We start from the raw sequence: 18237 nt of genomic DNA, 5'->3' as shown, positions 1-18237 counted from the left end.
GAACATGATCTTTAACAGTTCAAAAATACAGACCACATTATTTGGCTGTTTTAGAACCAAAACAAAGCTTATCTATAATGAACCCAAAAAAAAAAATATGAAAAACCTAGAAATGGTTTATATTAATCTTGAAATGTAGTTCTAGGCTTAGCAAATGCAAATAAATGCAATGTAGAGTTCTAAGGAAGAGAATTGCCTCTGCCAGATCCTCTTTCATAGAGTCTCTTAAGTCAGACTTTATTATTTTTATGGCTGAAAATAATCTTTCGTAACGGTCTTTGAAATCCAAATGTTTTTTTCTTATATCCTAACAGTTCTAAAAAAGCTAGAGGTGAAGCAAGCTGCCATGAAAAACCTCACGAAGAGAGTAATGGCAAATGAGCAGCAGATACTGTTTTTGATGCGCCAAAATCAACAACTGGTGCAACAACTGGCGAAAAACATGGATGAGGTGACAGAGCTTCAGAAGTTAATGTCCTAATTTTTTTTTTTTTTTTTTAATAAAAAATGTTATATTTTGCAAAGGTTTCATTTCTTATTGAAATTGTTAGTTTTTTAAACACATCTAACTTCACATCTAACTTCACATCTAACACATCAACATCAACATCAACACATCTAGCTTAATAATAACCGAAAACATTTTATACTATTACTAGCTGAATACCCGGCGTTGCCCGGTCTTCCTATCTTAACCTTTTGGGGAGGAAAATCATAGTAATATAAATATACCCATCTTTTATATAAGGGTGTTGGTAAGGGTTAATTTAACTGTTATATATTTTTATTTGGCATATAAGTAATATGTATAGCGGGTATTATTGAAATATCTCCAGGCGTACAGAAGTTATGTGGGAACATACATTTTCCATTGATTTGCATGGGACTTTAAAGGAAAACCCCGACCCTCACAAATGGGGGTAGTTAAGGGATAAATTAACTATCAGTGGTATCAGTGAACAGCAGTGGTAATAGGAGTATATATAGAGTGGGAATTAACTTTTTACATAGGTGTCTTGACAGAGCAGCAGCAGCAGCAGTAGTAGTAGTAGTAGTAGATACAGAGTCATATCACTTGGGCAGGAGGTGCCATGATGAACAGCAGTGGTAATAGGAGTATATAGAGTGGGAAATTACTTTTGACATAGTTGTCTTGACTGAGCAGCAGCAGCAGCAGCAGCAGCAGTAGTAGTATTAGCAGTAGTAGTTGATACAGAGTCATATCACTTGGGCAGGAGTTGCCATGATGAACAGCAGTAGGAATAAGAGTATATAGAGTGTGAAACAACTGCTGACATAGGTGTATTGACTGGGCGGCAGCAGCAACAGCAGAAGCAGCAGTAGTAGTATTAACAGTAGTAGTTGATACAGAGTCATATCACATGGGCAGGAGTTGCCATGATGTACAGCAGTCTTAATAAGAGTATATAGAGTGTGAAATAACTGCTGACATAGGTGTATTGACTGGGCGGCAGCAGCAGCAGAAGCAGCAGTAGTAGTATTAACAGTAGTAGTTGATACAGAGTCATATCACATGGGCAGGAGTTGCCATGATGTACAGCAGTCTTAATAAGAGTATATAGAGTGTGAAATAACTGCTGACATAGGTGTATTGACTGGGCGGCAGCAGCAGCAGCAGAAGCAGCAGTAGTAGTATTAACAGTAGTAGTTGATACAGAGTCATATCACATGGGCAGGAGTTGCCATGATGTACAGCAGTCTTAATAAGAGTATATAGAGTGTGAAATAACTGCTGACATAGGTGTATTGACTGGGCGGCAGCAGCAGCAGAAGCATCAGTAGTAGTATTAACAGTAGTAGTTGATACAGAGTCATATCACATGGGCAGGAGTTGCCATGATGTACAGCAGTCTTAATAAGAGTATATAGAGTGTGAAATAACTGCTGACATAGGTGTATTGACTGGGCGGCAGCAGCAGCAGAAGCAGCAGTAGTAGTATTAACAGTAGTAGTTGATACAGAGTCATATCACATGGGCAGGAGTTGCCATGATGTACAGCAGTCTTAATAAGAGTATATAGAGTGTGAAATAACTGCTGACATAGGTGTATTGACTGGGCGGCAGCAGCAGCAGCAGAAGCAGCAGTAGTAGTATTAACAGTAGTAGTTGATACAGAGTCATATCACATGGGCAGGAGTTGCCATGATGTACAGCAGTCTTAATAAGAGTATATAGAGTGTGAAATAACTGCTGACATAGGTGTATTGACTGGGCGGCAGCAGCAGCAGCAGAAGCAGCAGTAGTAGTATTAACAGTAGTAGTTGATACAGAGTCATATCACATGGGCAGGAGTTGCCATGATGTACAGCAGTCTTAATAAGAGTATATAGAGTGTGAAATAACTGCTGACATAGGTGTATTGACTGGGCGGCAGCAGCAGCAGAAGCATCAGTAGTAGTATTAACAGTAGTAGTTGATACAGAGTCATATTACATGGGCAGGAGGTGCCATCATGAACAGCAGTAGGAATAGGAGTATATAGAGTGTCAAATAACTGCTGACATAGGTGTATTGACTGGGCGGCAGCAGCAGCAGCAGAAGCAGCAGTAGTAGTATTAACAGTAGTAGTTGATACAGAGTCATATCACATGGGCAGGAGTTGCCATGATGTACAGCAGTAGGAATAGGAGTATATAGAGTGTCAAATAACTGCTGACATAGGTGTCTTGACTGGGCAGCAGCAGCAGAAGCAGCAGTAGTATTAACAGTAGTAGTTGATACAGAGTCATATCGCATGGGCAGGAGGTGCCATCATGAACAGCAGTAGGAATAGGAGTATATAGAGTGTCAAATAACTGCTGACATAGGTGTATTGACTGGGCAGCAGCAGCAGAAGCAGCAGTAGTATTAACAGTAGTAGTTGATACAGAGTCATATCACATGGGCAGGAGGTGCCATCATGAACAGCAGTAGGAATAGGAGTATATAGAGTGTCAAATAACTGCTGACATAGGTGTATTGACTGGGCAGCAGCAGCAGAAGCAGCAGTAGTATTAACAGTAGTAGTTGATACAGAGTCATATCACATGGGCAGGAGGTGCCATCATGAACAGCAGTAGGAATAGGAGTATATAGAGTGTCAAATAACTGCTGACATAGGTGTCTTGACTGGGCAGCAGCAGCAGCAGAAGCAGCAGCAGTAGTATTAACAGTAGTAGTTGATACAGAGTCATATCACATGGGCAGGAGGTGCCATGATGAACAGCAGTAGGAATAGGAGTATATAGAGTGTCAAATAACTGCTGACATAGGTGTATTGACTGGGCAGCAGCAGCAGAAGCAGCAGTAGTATTAACAGTAGTAGTTGATACAGAGTCATATCACATGGGCAGGAGGTGCCATCATGAACAGCAGTAGGAATAGGAGTATATAGAGTGTCAAATAACTGCTGACATAGGTGTCTTGACTGGGCAGCAGCAGCAGCAGAAGCAGCAGCAGTAGTATTAACAGTAGTAGTTGATACAGAGTCATATCACATGGGCAGGAGGTGCCATGATGAACAGCAGTAGGAATAGGAGTATATAGAGTGTCAAATAACTGCTGACATAGGTGTATTGACTGGGCAGCAGCAGCAGAAGCAGCAGTAGTATTAACAGTAGTAGTTGATACAGAGTCATATCACATGGGCAGGAGGTGCCATCATGAACAGCAGTAGGAATAGGAGTATATAGAGTGTCAAATAACTGCTGACATAGGTGTCTTGACTGGGCAGCAGCAGCAGCAGAAGCAGCAGCAGTAGTATTAACAGTAGTAGTTGATACAGAGTCATATCACATGGGCAGGAGGTGCCATGATGAACAGCAGTAGGAATAGGAGTATATAGAGTGTCAAATAACTGCTGACATAGGTGTATTGACTGGGCAGCAGCAGCAGAAGCAGCAGTAGTATTAACAGTAGTAGTTGATACAGAGTCATATCACATGGGCAGGAGGTGCCATCATGAACAGCAGTAGGAATAGGAGTATATAGAGTGTCAAATAACTGCTGACATAGGTGTCTTGACTGGGCAGCAGCAGCAGCAGAAGCAGCAGCAGTAGTATTAACAGTAGTAGTTGATACAGAGTCATATCACATGGGCAGGAGGTGCCATGATGAACAGCAGTAGGAATAGGAGTATATAGAGTGTCAAATAACTGCTGACATAGGTGTCTTGACTGGGCAGCAGCAGCAGAAGCAGCAGTAGTATTAACAGTAGTAGTTGATACAGAGTCATATCACATGGGCAGGAGGTGCCATGATGAACAGCAGTAGGAATAGGAGTATATAGAGTGTCAAATAACTGCTGACATAGGTGTCTTGACTGGGCAGCAGCAGCAGAAGCAGCAGTAGTAGTATTAACAGTAGTAGTTGATACAGAGTCATATCACATGGGCAGGAGTTGCCATGATGTACAGCAGTCTTAATAAGAGTATATAGGGTGTGAAATAACTGCTGACATAATTGTCTTGACTGATCCAAAGGAGTCATGGGAGAAAATCATGTGGTCAGATGAGACTATAATATAATTTTTTGATCATAATTTCACTAACCGTGTTCGGAGGAAGAATAATGATGAGTACCATGCCAAGAACGCCATCCCTAATGTGAAGCATGGGGGTGGTAGCATCATGCTTTGGTGGTGTTTTTCTGCACATGGGACAGGGTGACTGCACTGTATTAAGGAGAGGATGACCGGGGCCATGTATTGCAAGATTTTGGGCAACAACCTGCTTCCCTGAGTTAGAGCTTTGAAGATGGGTCGAGGCTGGGTCTTCCAACATGAGAATGACCCAAAGCACACAGCCAGGATAACCAAGGATTGGCTCTGTAAGGAGCATATCAAGGTTCTGGCGTGGCCTAGCCAGTCTCCAGACCTAAACCCAATAGAGAATCTTTGGAGGGAGCTCAAACTCCGTGTTTCTCAGCGATAGCCCAGAAACATGACTGATGTAGAGAAGATCTGTGTGGAGGAGTGGGCCAAAATCCCTCCTCCAGTGTGTGCAAAGCTGGTGTAAAACTACAAGAAATTTTTGACCGCTGTAATTGCAAAGAAAGCCTACTGTACCAAATATTAACATTGATTTTCTCTGATGTTGAAATAGTTATATTCAGCACTGTAAATACATCAGGTCCGGGGCTTCATCAGGGAATGCATGGCAAGGGACCCTTCAGCGCCCTGAACCGACGACGGGTGCCAGAAAGTCACCGCCGATCCAGGACTCATTCATCTTTATGAATGTGAGTCTGTCCACGGACTCTGTGGACAGACGGGTCCTCTTGTCCGTGACCACCCCACCTGCCGCGCTGAATGTCCGCTCAGATAGTACGCTGGAGGGGGGGCAAGACAATAACTCCAGCGCATACTGAGCGAGCTCGCGGCAGGTGTCCAATCTGGCAACCCAGTACTCCATGGGGTCGTCGGTGCTCATACTGTCAGAAGCACCGACGGACGCCATGTAGTCTGCCACCATGTGGGCCAGCCGCTGGTGGTGACTGCTGCTGCTGCTGCTGGTGGTGGTACTGGGTCGCTCGGTTTGGAAGAACATCCTCATCTCTTCCATTAGGTCCCCTGCTCGGCTGCAGCTGGGTGCAGCCACCTGCTGGGTGAGATGAGGGGGGACAACTGGAGGCCGGGGAGTTGCCTGCTCCAACCGTCTGACAATGGCTGCCTGCAGTTCCTCCATCCGGTGCTGCCTCCGGCTGGCTGGGATGAACTGCTCCAGTTTCCCCTTGCACCTGGGATCCAAAAGGGTGGCCATCCAGAAATCATCCCTCGTCTTGATGGTCTTAACCCGGGGGTCCCTCCTGAGGCATCTGAGCATGTGGGCAGCCATGGGGAAGAGCACAGCCCGCTGTGACTCCTCAATGCTGGCCAGGTTAATGAGGTGCGACTCTTCTTCCCTGAGGCGCTGCTGGTCAAACTCAGACATGCCCAACCCCCGGACTATCGGTGCCCCCAACACCGGCTCTCCCTCCTGACCAGGCCCTGACTCCGGGACGACACCAGCAACCACCTCCTCCTCCTCTTCATCATCATCCTCCTCCTCCTCCTCCTCCTCCTGGTCCTGGCCCTGGTCTCGGTGGAGCATTGCTGACTCCTCCTGCTCCACCAAGGCACTCTCCCCAGCCTCGAGCAGGCGATCTAGTGTCCTCTCCAGCATGAACAGTATTGGCAGCACGCTATTGAGGCCAATTTGCTCACTGCTGACCATCTTGGTCGCCTGCTCGAAGGAGGACAACACTTGGCAGACCTGGTTTATCTGCCCCCACTGCGCACAGGCGATGAAAGGGAGTTGTGGTGAAGCCCTCTGAGTGCCTAGTTCCATCAGGTACTCCCTCACCGCCCTTTGCTGCTCCCACAACCTCTTCAGCATGTGGAGGGTGGAGTTCCACCGCGTCACACTGTCCACAATCAGCCTGTGAAGGGGCAGATTGTACTTCCGCTGCAATTTGGACAGGGACGCGGTAGCGGTTGGGGAGCGCCTGAAGTGGCTGGCAATCCTACGCGCCTTTGCCACAATGTCACTCAACCCTGGATAAGTGCGCAGGAACTTCTGCACCACCAGGTTGAGGACATGTGCCAGACAGGGCACGTGCGTCAGACTGCCAGCATGGAGGGCGGCGAGTAGGTTGCTGCCGTTATCGCAGACAACCATACCTGGCTGGAGCCTTCGGGGTGTCAGCCACTTCTGGACCTGAGCTTGAAGTGCTTTCAGCACTTCTTCTGCAGTGTGTCTCCGGTCCCCTAAACTAACAAGCTGGAGCACGGCCTGACAGCGCACGTGCCCCACACTTGAGTAGCTACGGGGGCGCTTGCTGGGAGGCTCAGCAGCTGCGGAGACAGTGGCTTGAGGGAGACCAGCAGTTCTCCCCTGGACACCCCGGGGCGGCACCACAAGATCGGTTGCCGACGATCCCTCACCGACGCCTCGGAGGGAAACCCAATGGGCCGTGAAGCTGATGTAGCGTCCCTGCCCATGCCTGCTGGTCCAGCCATCCATTGTCAGATGAACCCTGTCGCTGACAGCGTGATCCAGCGACAGGGTTACATTCTGAACAATGTGCTGGTGTAGGGCAGGGACACCAGTCCTGGCAAAGAAATGGCGGCTGGGGACACGCCATTGGGGTTGGGCCTGCTCCAACATCTGCCTGAAGGGGTTGCTGTCAACTATGTTGAAGGGCAGCAGATGTTGGGCAATAACCCTTGCCAGGAGCCCATTGAGGGAACGCACACGTCGGTCTCCAGGGGGGAAGGGAGTGGTGCGGTCAAAGGCGTCTGAAATCGACGCCTGGCGCCGGACGGCAGTGCGGGACACAGACGTGGAGGGTGCTGTGGAAGTAGAGGTCTGGCTGCCGGTACCAGTACCTCTACTAGAGGGAGCGGGGGGGCATGACCTGCTGGAAACAGATGAAGATGTGGCAGGGGCTGCTGTACCCTGCTCACTTGTGGTGGTGGCGCTGCTACCACCACCACGCTTCATCTCCTCATACAACGCCCAGTGGTTTATCCTGAGGTGCTGGTTCAGGGCTGTGGTACCCACCCGAGCCAAACACTTCCCTCTCTTCACCCTCACTTTACAAATCCGGCAGATGGCCACGGTAGGGTTGTCTGCCACCAGGGTAAAGAAATTCCAGACAGGTGACTTCAGCACCGCCCTCCTGTCAGATGGGGTGACGCTTACTTGCACCTGCTGGGATTCGGTGCGCACAGGTGGAGCTGCCTGCTGCTGCTGCTGCTGCTGCTGCTCCTCCTCCTGACACCTCCTGCTGCCATCACCAGTGGAGACCCTGACGATGGTCTCCCTGGTGGTGACCTGGCGCACCGTTTCACCAGGGTGCCTACCTTCCCCGTCGTCACTGACGTAGTGAGCCGACGCGTCAGATGGCAACCATGATGGGTCACCCTCTTCGCCCCCAGAGATGTCAGACCAAGGGCTGAGATGTGTTGGTCTGAGGGAACCACGTGACATGGAGCCTCTAGCCTGGCTCCGCTGTCCCCTCACCCACGCCTGGGTCTGACTAGGTGCTGCTGTTTCCTGCACCAAAACAGCAGCACCAGTTTGAAGGGATGTCTCTGGGATACTGCCAGCAGGTATCCCATCCTCCTCATCCATCCCTTCAAAAAGGTCCTGACCATCAGGACAGAGCTGGAGGTCTGCCTGATGCATGGCCTCCCCCAAGAGATCCCTATCACTGTCGCTGTCGAACAGTAAGATGCTGGACTCTTGGGGGCTGGGGGGGGGTAGTACAGGCAACGGTGTAATGGTGGTACTACTGTGAGTCGGGACCGACGACTCAGTGGCACTGCTGTGCCCCATGTAGTCCACCACTACTTGAGCCTGAGATGGCAATATCGGGCGGCTGCCCGATGGGAAGAACTCCCGGATCAGGCGTACTCCCCTTGCACCCGATCCTCTACCACTAGTAGGGGCACGAGAGGTACCCCGTGCTGGCAGCGATCCAGCACTGGGAGTAACTCCCCTACCCCTACTGCCACGGCCACGGATGCCGCTCATAATTGCTGATATGTGTGTGGGGGGGTTAAACTTTATTGGGGGGGAAAATGTGAACAAAATGTGTTTTTGTGTTTTTTTTACAAGACAGGCACGCAGACAAAGACGTACACAGACAGCTACTAAACTATAAGAAAAGTAGTACACCAGACAAGGACTACAAAATTAAAGAAAAAAAAAAAAAGCACTAAACAAACACTAACTTTTTTTTTTTTTTTTTTTTTAAACACAAAACACAGACACTAAACACACACTAAGCTAAGCTAGATGAAATAAATGTACACTAACAGTGTGTACACTTACTACACAAAATTTAACTAAACTGAACACAAAACTTAGCTTTTATAAAAGCTCTTTAGGGAAAACTAAACAAAATTTGAACTGAGATGCCTATCAAATATCACTGAACAGTGAACCTGCAAGATCTGACAGTAACACAAGATGAACAAAACTTAGCTTTTAGAAAAGCTCTTTTATAAAGCTCAGATCAATATGTGTTCTGAAATCTCTTGCAAATATAACTGAACAGGGAGGATTGCAGGATCAAACAGTAACACAAATGAAAAAAACAGCACAAAACAGCACAAAACGTAGCTTTGAAAAAAGCTCTTGGGTCTATTGCTTTGAAAAAAGCAGTTGATATACTGGAAAAGATCCACTGGAATCACTAAATAGCAATGCTGGTGATGATCTAAATCAATCAAGAACAAAGACACAGGAAACCAGGAAACCAGGAACACAGAAACAGCCTCCACACTCTATAGCAAGCTTCTGAATCTGCAATGAAATGGTGCTGGGAGTGAGCTTATATAATGTCCATGCAGGCAGGTTCCTATTGGTTGCTAACCTGTGACGAGTGTGGAAGGAGAACTCTGATTGGCTCTGATGCAAAAGGGCGGAGCAAATAATCGCGCAATATTCCTATTGCCGAATATTCGCATTGCGATTATTCGGCAATATAAAATGATCGCTTCAGCTACTCGGCCCAATGGCTCTAATCATACCAGCAATGCTTTCAGACGTCTATGGAGATCACTAGGATGTGATCTGTTTTAAAAATGAAACTGTAAAAATCGCTCTGATGCGGAAGATCGGGGCGAGGAAAATAATCGCGCGATATTGCGTTTGCCGAATAATCGCATTGCGATCTTTCTGGAAAATTCAATGAACGCTTCAGCTACTCGGCCCAGGGTCTCTAATTATACCAGCAATGCTTTTAGACGTCGATGGAGATATCTAGGATGTGATCTGATTCAAAAAAAAAATTGTAAAAAATCGAATATTCGGAATTGCGAATATTCACCGCGAATTTCGAAATATAGCGCGATTTCTCGAATATGCTATATTCGAGTCGAATATTCGCAATGCGAATATTCGTGAGCAACACTAATATTCATGTGTTAAAATGGCCCAGTCAAAATTCAGACCTAAATCCAATTAAAAATCAGTGGAAAGACTTGAAAATTGCTGTTCACAGACGCTCTCTGTCCAGTCTGACAGAGCTTGACCTATTTTGCAAAAAGAATGGGCAAAAATGTCACTCTCTACAGTAGATGTGCAAAGCTGGTAGAGACATCCCCAAAAAGACTTGCAGCTGTAATTGCAGTGAAAGGTGGTTCTTCAAAGTATTGACTCAGGGGGGCTGAATACAAATGCACACCACACTTTTCACATATTTATTTGTAAAAAAAAAATGAAAACTATTTATAATTTTCCTTCCACTTCACAATTATGTGCCACTTTGTGTTGGTCTATCATATACAATCCCAATAAAATGCATTTACATTTTTGGTTGTAACATGACAAAATGTTGAACAAAGAGGTATGAATACTTTTTTAAGGCACTTTACATCATCTAGTCCAGTATTGCATACCAAGAAGTTAAAATAGCAGATATTTGTTTAAATGATTTGGACAACTCCATATTTAAAACCATGTACTCTCAGAATGGATTTCTTCTTTAAAATATAAAACTTACAGCATACACGAAAAGGCTTAATCTATTTAAGAGAAAAAAAAAAGTTTTCACATTAAACAAACATCTTTAATCACATAAAACGTGCCTTGGAGCCTTTTTCTTAATCTGAAGAGCTGACGGATACTGGCAACCACCTAGGAATAAACTAGCAGATCTTGTGCTAATGTTTCTACTTGAATTCCCAGTGCGCACATACATCACCTAATATTGCACAAGAATGTATGGGTCACGCTTCTTTTGTCTAGAATCATTACACTATCAGAAAGCTCTTCTCAATGCAGTCTAATAGGTGCTAAGTGATACTCCATGGAACATAAGCTTCAGTATTGTTGTCAGCAGGAGCCTATGATGGGCTGTTCTCCTTCTACCTTGGGAGATATGCAAATACAATTTGTGCACTGCCTTACATGATAAAGAGTTAATAGAGTTTTCATCAATGTGAACAGGCCAAAGCCACTAACAAAACAGATAAAGATCCTATCTAAGCATGTGTTTAGGTAGAGGCACTGCCAGGGGTGTATCATGAACAGGGATGAGCTTCGCGTTCGACTCAAACCCATGTTCGACTCGAACATTGCCTGTTCGATTGTTCGTCGAAATTCGAACAAAACTGGTCGTTCGCGCCAAATTCGAGTGACGCGTCACGGCCCATAATTCACTGCGGCATTGCGCGCTGATGATTGGCCAAGCATGCACTATGACCCGCATGCTTGGCCAATCACAGCGCTCAAAAAACGGAGAGCCATAATTGGCCAAAGCCAGGGTGGCTTTGGCCAATTATGGCTCAGGGCTTTAACACACGCCCCACACTATAAAAGGCAGCCTGCAAGGCGGCCTCGTGTAGTGTGTTGAGGCGTTGTTAATGAGAAGATCAGTCCTATAGAGAGAGAGAGAGACAGTGTCTTTTTTACTAGATAGATAGATAGATAGATAGATAGATAGATAGATAGATAGATAGATAGAGCAGGCAGGCTAGTCAGTTTAGTTAAATTTACAGTGTGTAGAGCAGGGGTCTCCAAACTGAGGCCCGAGGGCCAGATGTGGCCCTTTGCTAGCCTTTATCTGGCCCTTGGGGCACTGTGACGGATCTCAGATACCCCAGGTGGGCACATCCGCCAGACCAGTATCTCCTGTCCTCCAAACGCACCCACAGCGATCATAAAACATGATCGGTACTGTGCCTGTCAGCGCCCAGGGCGTGACGCTTATTCTGTACAGCCCCCAGGAACAGGAACAGGAGATTTTCAGCAGACCACTGCATCTTCACAGGCTCACAGGGAGATGCTGACAGGCACAGTACCGATCATGTTTTATGCTTGATAACTTTGCAATTGTGGTACGCACAATATACAAAGGGGATGTTTTTTTGGGCTTAATAAATATTTTAAACTGTATTACGCTATATGAGTTTTTTTCCATTATATGCATACGGTTTGAACCTAACATTCCTGCTGGTGGAGAGTGCATCATCCGGGACATATACAGATATTGAATCCAGGCCCTTTTTATTTAATCTTGTGGTGAGTGCATCCCCAACAGGGGAGTAATTATCCCCCCACGTGGTGAACACCCCCCTTGGTGAAAGGAGCACTTATTGAAGGACTAATCTGTGTATAAACCATCTGCATTATCATCATATACCTATGAATTTACTATATACATAGAAGAATTTTAAACGCTGGTTTAAAAGTAGCGCTGCTACAGTTTTATATAGAACACTTGGGACTTTTACAGTTTTATTTTGTTTTATCTTTTACTGTGTTACATACTTTGTCATATATTCTAGCAGCAGCTGCATTCCCATTTTATTTATTTATTTATTCTTTGCTGCTAATTACCTTGTGGTTATACGCACCTGAGCGCTGAGCAGTGCTATATTGGAAGTCGGTCGATATTTTAGCACTCTTTTAAAACTTGTGCTGTATAGTTTGCACCTAAACGTACTTGGTGTTTACTGCACTTGTGCTGTATAGTTTGCACCTAAACGTACTTGGTGTTTACTGCACTTGTGCTGTATAGTTTGCACCTAAACGTACTTGGTGTTTACTGCACTTGTGCTGTATAGTTTGCACCTAAATGTACTTGGTGTTTACTGCACTTGTGCTGTATAGTTTGCACTTAAACCTACTTGGAGTTTACTGCACTTGTGCTGTATAGTTTGCACCTAAACCTACTTGGTGTTTACTGCACTTGTGCTGTATAGTTTGCACTTAAACCTACTTAGTGTACACTGCAAGTGTGCTCTGTAGTTTGCACCTAAACCTACTTGGTGTATACTGCACTTGTGCTGTATAGTTTGCACATAAAGCTACTTGGTGTGTACTGCACGTGTCCTCTGCAGTTTGCACCTAAAGCTACGAGGTGTGTGTACTGATTTTGTCCTCTTCGGGCCATTATAATGTCTGGAAGGACAACAAAGAGAGGCAGAGAGTCACGAGGGCAAGCAGGCTCTGCATCTAGAGCCAACAGTGCTGGTGGTGGACACAGTGCATCCTCTTCAGCATGTGGCCGTTGCACACGCTCGTCCTTCTTTTCGGGAGCTGGCCGTGTTGAGCCTCAACATGCAGACAAATTGGTAGAGTGGATGACCAAGCCATCCTCATCCTCGTCCTCATCCTCTCTCACCCAGGCTCAGGGTACTTTATCTGGCAAATTAGCTGCCAAGGCATCCTCTTCCCTCTGCTCAATGGCATCACTTACTCCTTCCCTAGTCCCACCATGTCCTCCTGAGGAGTCCCTCGAACTGTTTCAACACAGTGTTGGGTACATGCTGCATGAATATGCGCAGTGTTTTGAAGGCTCCGATGATGGAACACAGATAGAGGAAGGCAGTAATGTGAGCCCAGAGAGAGGGGGTGCCCGAGAGGGACAACAATCTGGCAGTCATGTTACCCCAGCTGCAGCATACTGCCACGTTTTCTACAGTGATGAGGAGGGAGGGGATGATGACGAAGAGGCAGGATGCCCTCCAGAGGCACATCTCCAAAGAGGCAGGATGCCCTCCAGGGGCCAGCTTAAGGGCAGCACACCAACTGCATTACATCGCAGAGCTACACCTGTGCAGGGCGCTGCTGTGTCTCAACGTTACTGCAAAAGTTCTTTGGTGTGGGCCTTTTTTGAGACATGTGCATCAGATCGCACCATTGCTATTTGCAACATATGTCTCAAGCGTATCTCGCGTGGCCAAAACATCACCCGCTTGGGCACCACATGCTTGACCAGACATATGTCGACCTGCCATGCAGTTCATTGGCAAGCATACCTGAAAGACCCACACCAAAGAACAAAGCGGACCTCCCCTTGCCCCTCATCAGCTGGGATCTCCAACCCCACTATACCCTCAGTCCTCTCTGAAGCCTGCACTGATAGGACTGAAGGTGTATAATTAGGTGTGTCACAACCTAGTAGTACATGCGGGCAATCTACTATCGGTACACTGATGTCAGATTGTACCAGCCAAATTTCCCTGCCACAGCTGCTGCAGCGCCGAAAGAAGTACTCTCCCAGCCATCCACATGCCCAGCGGTTGAATGCTAACTTAGCGATATTTCTATCACTTCAACTGCTGCCTTTTAAGTTGGTAGATTCTGCCCCCTTCCGGGAGCAGAATCTCTCCTCCACCCCCTCCTCTTCTTCTTTCTCTGTGGCCTCTTCCTGTGCTGATATGTCCTCGGAACCAGCTGTGCTCCGGAAGCGTACGAGCGGCTACACAGAAATGCAGGCAAAGAGATGCCATGTGGTGCTAGAGCTGGTGTGCTTGGGAGACAGAAGCCACACTGGGGCAGAGGTTCTGTCAGCTCTGCAGGGGCAGGCTCAGAGGTGGTTGACGCCATGCCAGCTTAAGCCAGGAATGGTGGTTAGCGACAATGGCACCAACCTCCTCTCTGCTCTGCGACAGGGACAACTGACCCATGTGCCCTGTTTTGCTCATGTTCTGAATTTGGTGGTGCAGAGGTTCTTGGGCAGGTACCCGGGCTTACAGGATGTCCTGAAGCAGGCCAGGAAAGTCTGTGTGCATTTCCGAAGGTCATATAATGCCACTGCTCGGCTGACAGACCTCCAAAGGGAATACAACCTGCCCAAGAACCGCCTAATCTGTGACATGCCCACCAGATGGAACTCTACATTGGCCATGCTGCAGCGGCTGCACACGCAGCAGAGGGCCATCAATGAGTACCTGTGCCAATATGGCAGCAGAACTGGGTTCAGGGGAGCTTGTTTTTTTTTTCCCATGCCAGTGGGCCTTGATCAGGGATGCATGCACTATCCTGTCACCATTTGAGGAGGCCACAAGGATGGTGAGCAGTGACAGTGTTTGCATCAGTGAGACTGTCCCTCTTATTCACATGTTGGAGCACACGATACGTGGAATAATGGACAGGGCCCTTGAGGCAGAACAGAGGGAGGAAGAGGAGGACTTCCTTACCTCTCAAGGCCCCCTTTATCCAGACAGTGGTCCTGCTTGCCCGCCTAGCACACAGGAAGGGGATGAGGAGGAGGATTGTATCATCAGCATGGAGGTAGAGCCTATCACTCAGCATCAGCAGCAGCAGTCTTCAAGGGATCATTTACAGTCCCAAGGAACTCGTGGACTTTTACGTGGCTGGGATGAGGTGGCTGCGGATCATGTCGTCCTTAGTGACCCAGAGGACTGTGCCCCGAATGCCTCAGCAAACCTACGCTGCATGGCCTCCCTGATCCTGCAAAGCCTGCGTAAGGATCCTCGTATTCGTGGGATCAAGGAGAGGGATCATTACTGGCTGTCAACTCTCCTTGATCCACGTTACAAGAGTAAGGTTGCAGAGCTTATCTTGCCGTCGCAGAGGGAGCAGAAGATGAAACATCTTCGGGAGGCCTTGCAGAAAGGTCTGTGCAACGCATTACCAGAACCTGGGGGATTACCAAATCCTGGTCCTGGACAACGTGTTGCTGAGGCTTCGGTGAGTCAAAGAAGGAGCGGTGGAGAAGGTGGCCGTCTGACCGATGCGTTCAGACAATTTTTTAGTCCGCAGCCCCAAGGTATGACCTGTTCCAGCAACCATCACAAGCGTCTGGTTTACATGGTGCGGGAGTACCTAGGGGCAAGATCAGACTTGGACACCTTCCCCACCGAAAATCCTCTGGCTTACTGGGTCTTGAGGATGGATCACTGGTCAGAGCTTGCACAGTACGCAATTGAGCTACTGGCTTGTCCTGCATCCAGCGTTCTTTCAGAACTCAAATTCAGTGCTGCTGGAGGCTTTGTGACCGATCACAGGGTTCGCCTCTCCACCGACTCCGTCGATCGACTGACCTTCATAAAAATTAATCAGGCTTGGATCAACACCAGCTACCAAGCACCTGATGCTGATGTAACTGAATAATTTTTTGGAAATGTCAGATCCCTTGGAGACTGGATGATGATGCTGAGTGACTGTCCTGTTATGCTGCTGACTGAATATCCTTTTCCTCCTCAATGATCTTGTTGATAGCTAGTAAGAACATTGTTGGCTCTGGGCACCGCCACCAGTGCCTAAGGCCCAATTTTTCTGCTCCTGTTTAACAGGGGCGTATATTCACAATTTTGGATGCAATACTTTGCATGTGGCTCTTTGCTGCGCTCCAATTACATTATCTGTGAGGGGTTGCAGTGTTGTGGCACCGCCACCAGTGCCTAAGGCCCAGTTTTTCTGCCCCTGTTTAACAGGGGCGTATAATTACTATTTTTGATGCAATTCTTTGCATGTGGCTCTTTGCTGCACTCCTATTACAGTATCTGTGAAGGGTTGCAGTCTTGTGCCTAAGGCCCAATTTTTCTGCCCCTGTTCAACAGGGGTGTGTAATTACAATTCTTGATCTAATATTTCACAGCAGGGCGTTCCACCGCCCACCAAGACTAACTGTGAGGGCTTACAGTGTTGTGGCAACACCAACACCTAGGTCCCAAATTTCTGCAGAGTATATACGGCAGGCCCCTACTTTCAAACATCCAAATTACAAACGACTCCTAATTGCAAACGGAAGGAGACAACAGGAAGTGAGAGGAAATCCACCCCTAGGAAGGGAAATTCTCTTCTGTAAAAGGTGTCTCCTGTCCACTGATGCTTTATCACAATCCTTGTTTCACAAAAAAAATCATTTGTCATTGGGACAGAAAGTGAGGTGCAATCTTCTGAACAGATGCACACAGACAGCAAAACCAATGTTACAGGGGTCATATGATAACCCTTCTCTATGTCTTCAGAAAAGCTTAAAAAAAGATTTTATGGTTGAAGCTACACTTTAAAGAAGTACCAGTTAAAAATGACAAATAGATTCTACTTAACAAAAAACCTACAGTCCCTGTCTTGTTTGCACCGCCTGTATACTCCTGTTCAAAGTATATAGGGCCAAAGGGGCTTTCTAATGACCTGGGGGGAGGGGGGCGGGGAAACCCATGCTATTTTTCTCAGCGATTTTCATCAATATTGCAGGGACCAAACATTACATTAAAGCTGCAAGCAGTCTTAAATGACTTTTTTATTATAGTAATCTTATTTTGTGCAGGGACAGTTCTAAACACGTGCCACTACTATAGACACCCAGCAGGTACGATATTTAAAGGAATTTTTCATTTTTTTTTACTTTAAGCATCATTAAAATCGTTGCTCCAGAAAAAACGACAGTTTTTAAAACTTTTTTTTCCATTGATACATGTTCCCTGGGGCAAGACCCGGGTCCCCAAACCCGTTTTCCGACAATAACTTGTATATTGGGCTTTAAAATTAGCACTTTTGAATTCGACCATTCGAGTCCCATAGACGTCAATGGGGTTCGATACGTTCGCGCGAACGTTAGGTCCGTTCGAAGGTTCTGGTGCGAACGCGGGGGTGTTCGGCTCATCCCTAATCATGAAATCATTGGGGCTGTGTGTAATAGCAAAAGTGGGCCCTAGGATGTGAGGGAAAAAAGTGTGACCTGGGCGTGGTTTAAAGTGTGCTAAATATTGGACGTGGCTTAAATGGGTGTGGTGAAATAGGAAATTACTTACTGTATATACTCGAGCAGGGCTCAACATTTCAAGTCCAGAGCTACTAGCCAGGCCTCAAGGGTTACTCGCCACCAGTTGCCCCGCCCATCCCCTACCCTGTCCTGCCTCTAATTCCACCCCTAAACACGCCCTCATATAATATCTCATGAAATTACACTTAAATATTCTATGCAGAACTAAGTTATAAAAATAAATATTAACAACAACTTTATCCATACCCAAAAATGCAACCTGCCGTGTCCGTCAATGCAGCCTGTGCCCGCCAGTGCAGCCTGTTTCCCGATCCTCAGTGCAGCCTGTGTCCCCAATGCAGCATGTGTCCCCAGTTTCAGCCTGTGTCCCCAGTTCAGAGTTTCGGCCTGTGTCCCAAGTTCAGAGTTTCAGCCTGTGTCCCCAGTTCTGAGTTTCAGCCGCCTGTGTCCCCAGTTTCTTTAGCCTGTGTCCCCAGTTTCTTTAGCCTGTGTCCCCAGTATCAGCAGCATCTGTCCCCAGTTTCTTTAGCATGTGTCCCCAGTTTCTTTAGCCTGTGTCCCCAGTTTCTTTAGCCTGTGTCCCCAGTTTCTTTAGCCTGTGTCCCCAATTTGTTTAGCCTGTGTCCCTGCCATTGTAGGGGATGAGAGGGGAGAGCCGCCACCGCCGCCTGGCTAATTACAGCGCTGGGGAACATAACAGCATTTTGTTACAATAGCTGTGTTTCCCCGCCGTGCGGTGTCATATACAGCTCCTCCCCCTTTTC

The sequence above is a fragment of the Rana temporaria genome, chromosome 1 (assembly GCF_905171775.1).
Source record: "Rana temporaria chromosome 1, aRanTem1.1, whole genome shotgun sequence".
NCBI classification, from domain to species: domain Eukaryota; kingdom Metazoa; phylum Chordata; class Amphibia; order Anura; family Ranidae; genus Rana; species Rana temporaria.
The sequence above is the reverse complement of the archived record's forward strand: the minus strand, read 5'-3'. Positions refer to the sequence as shown.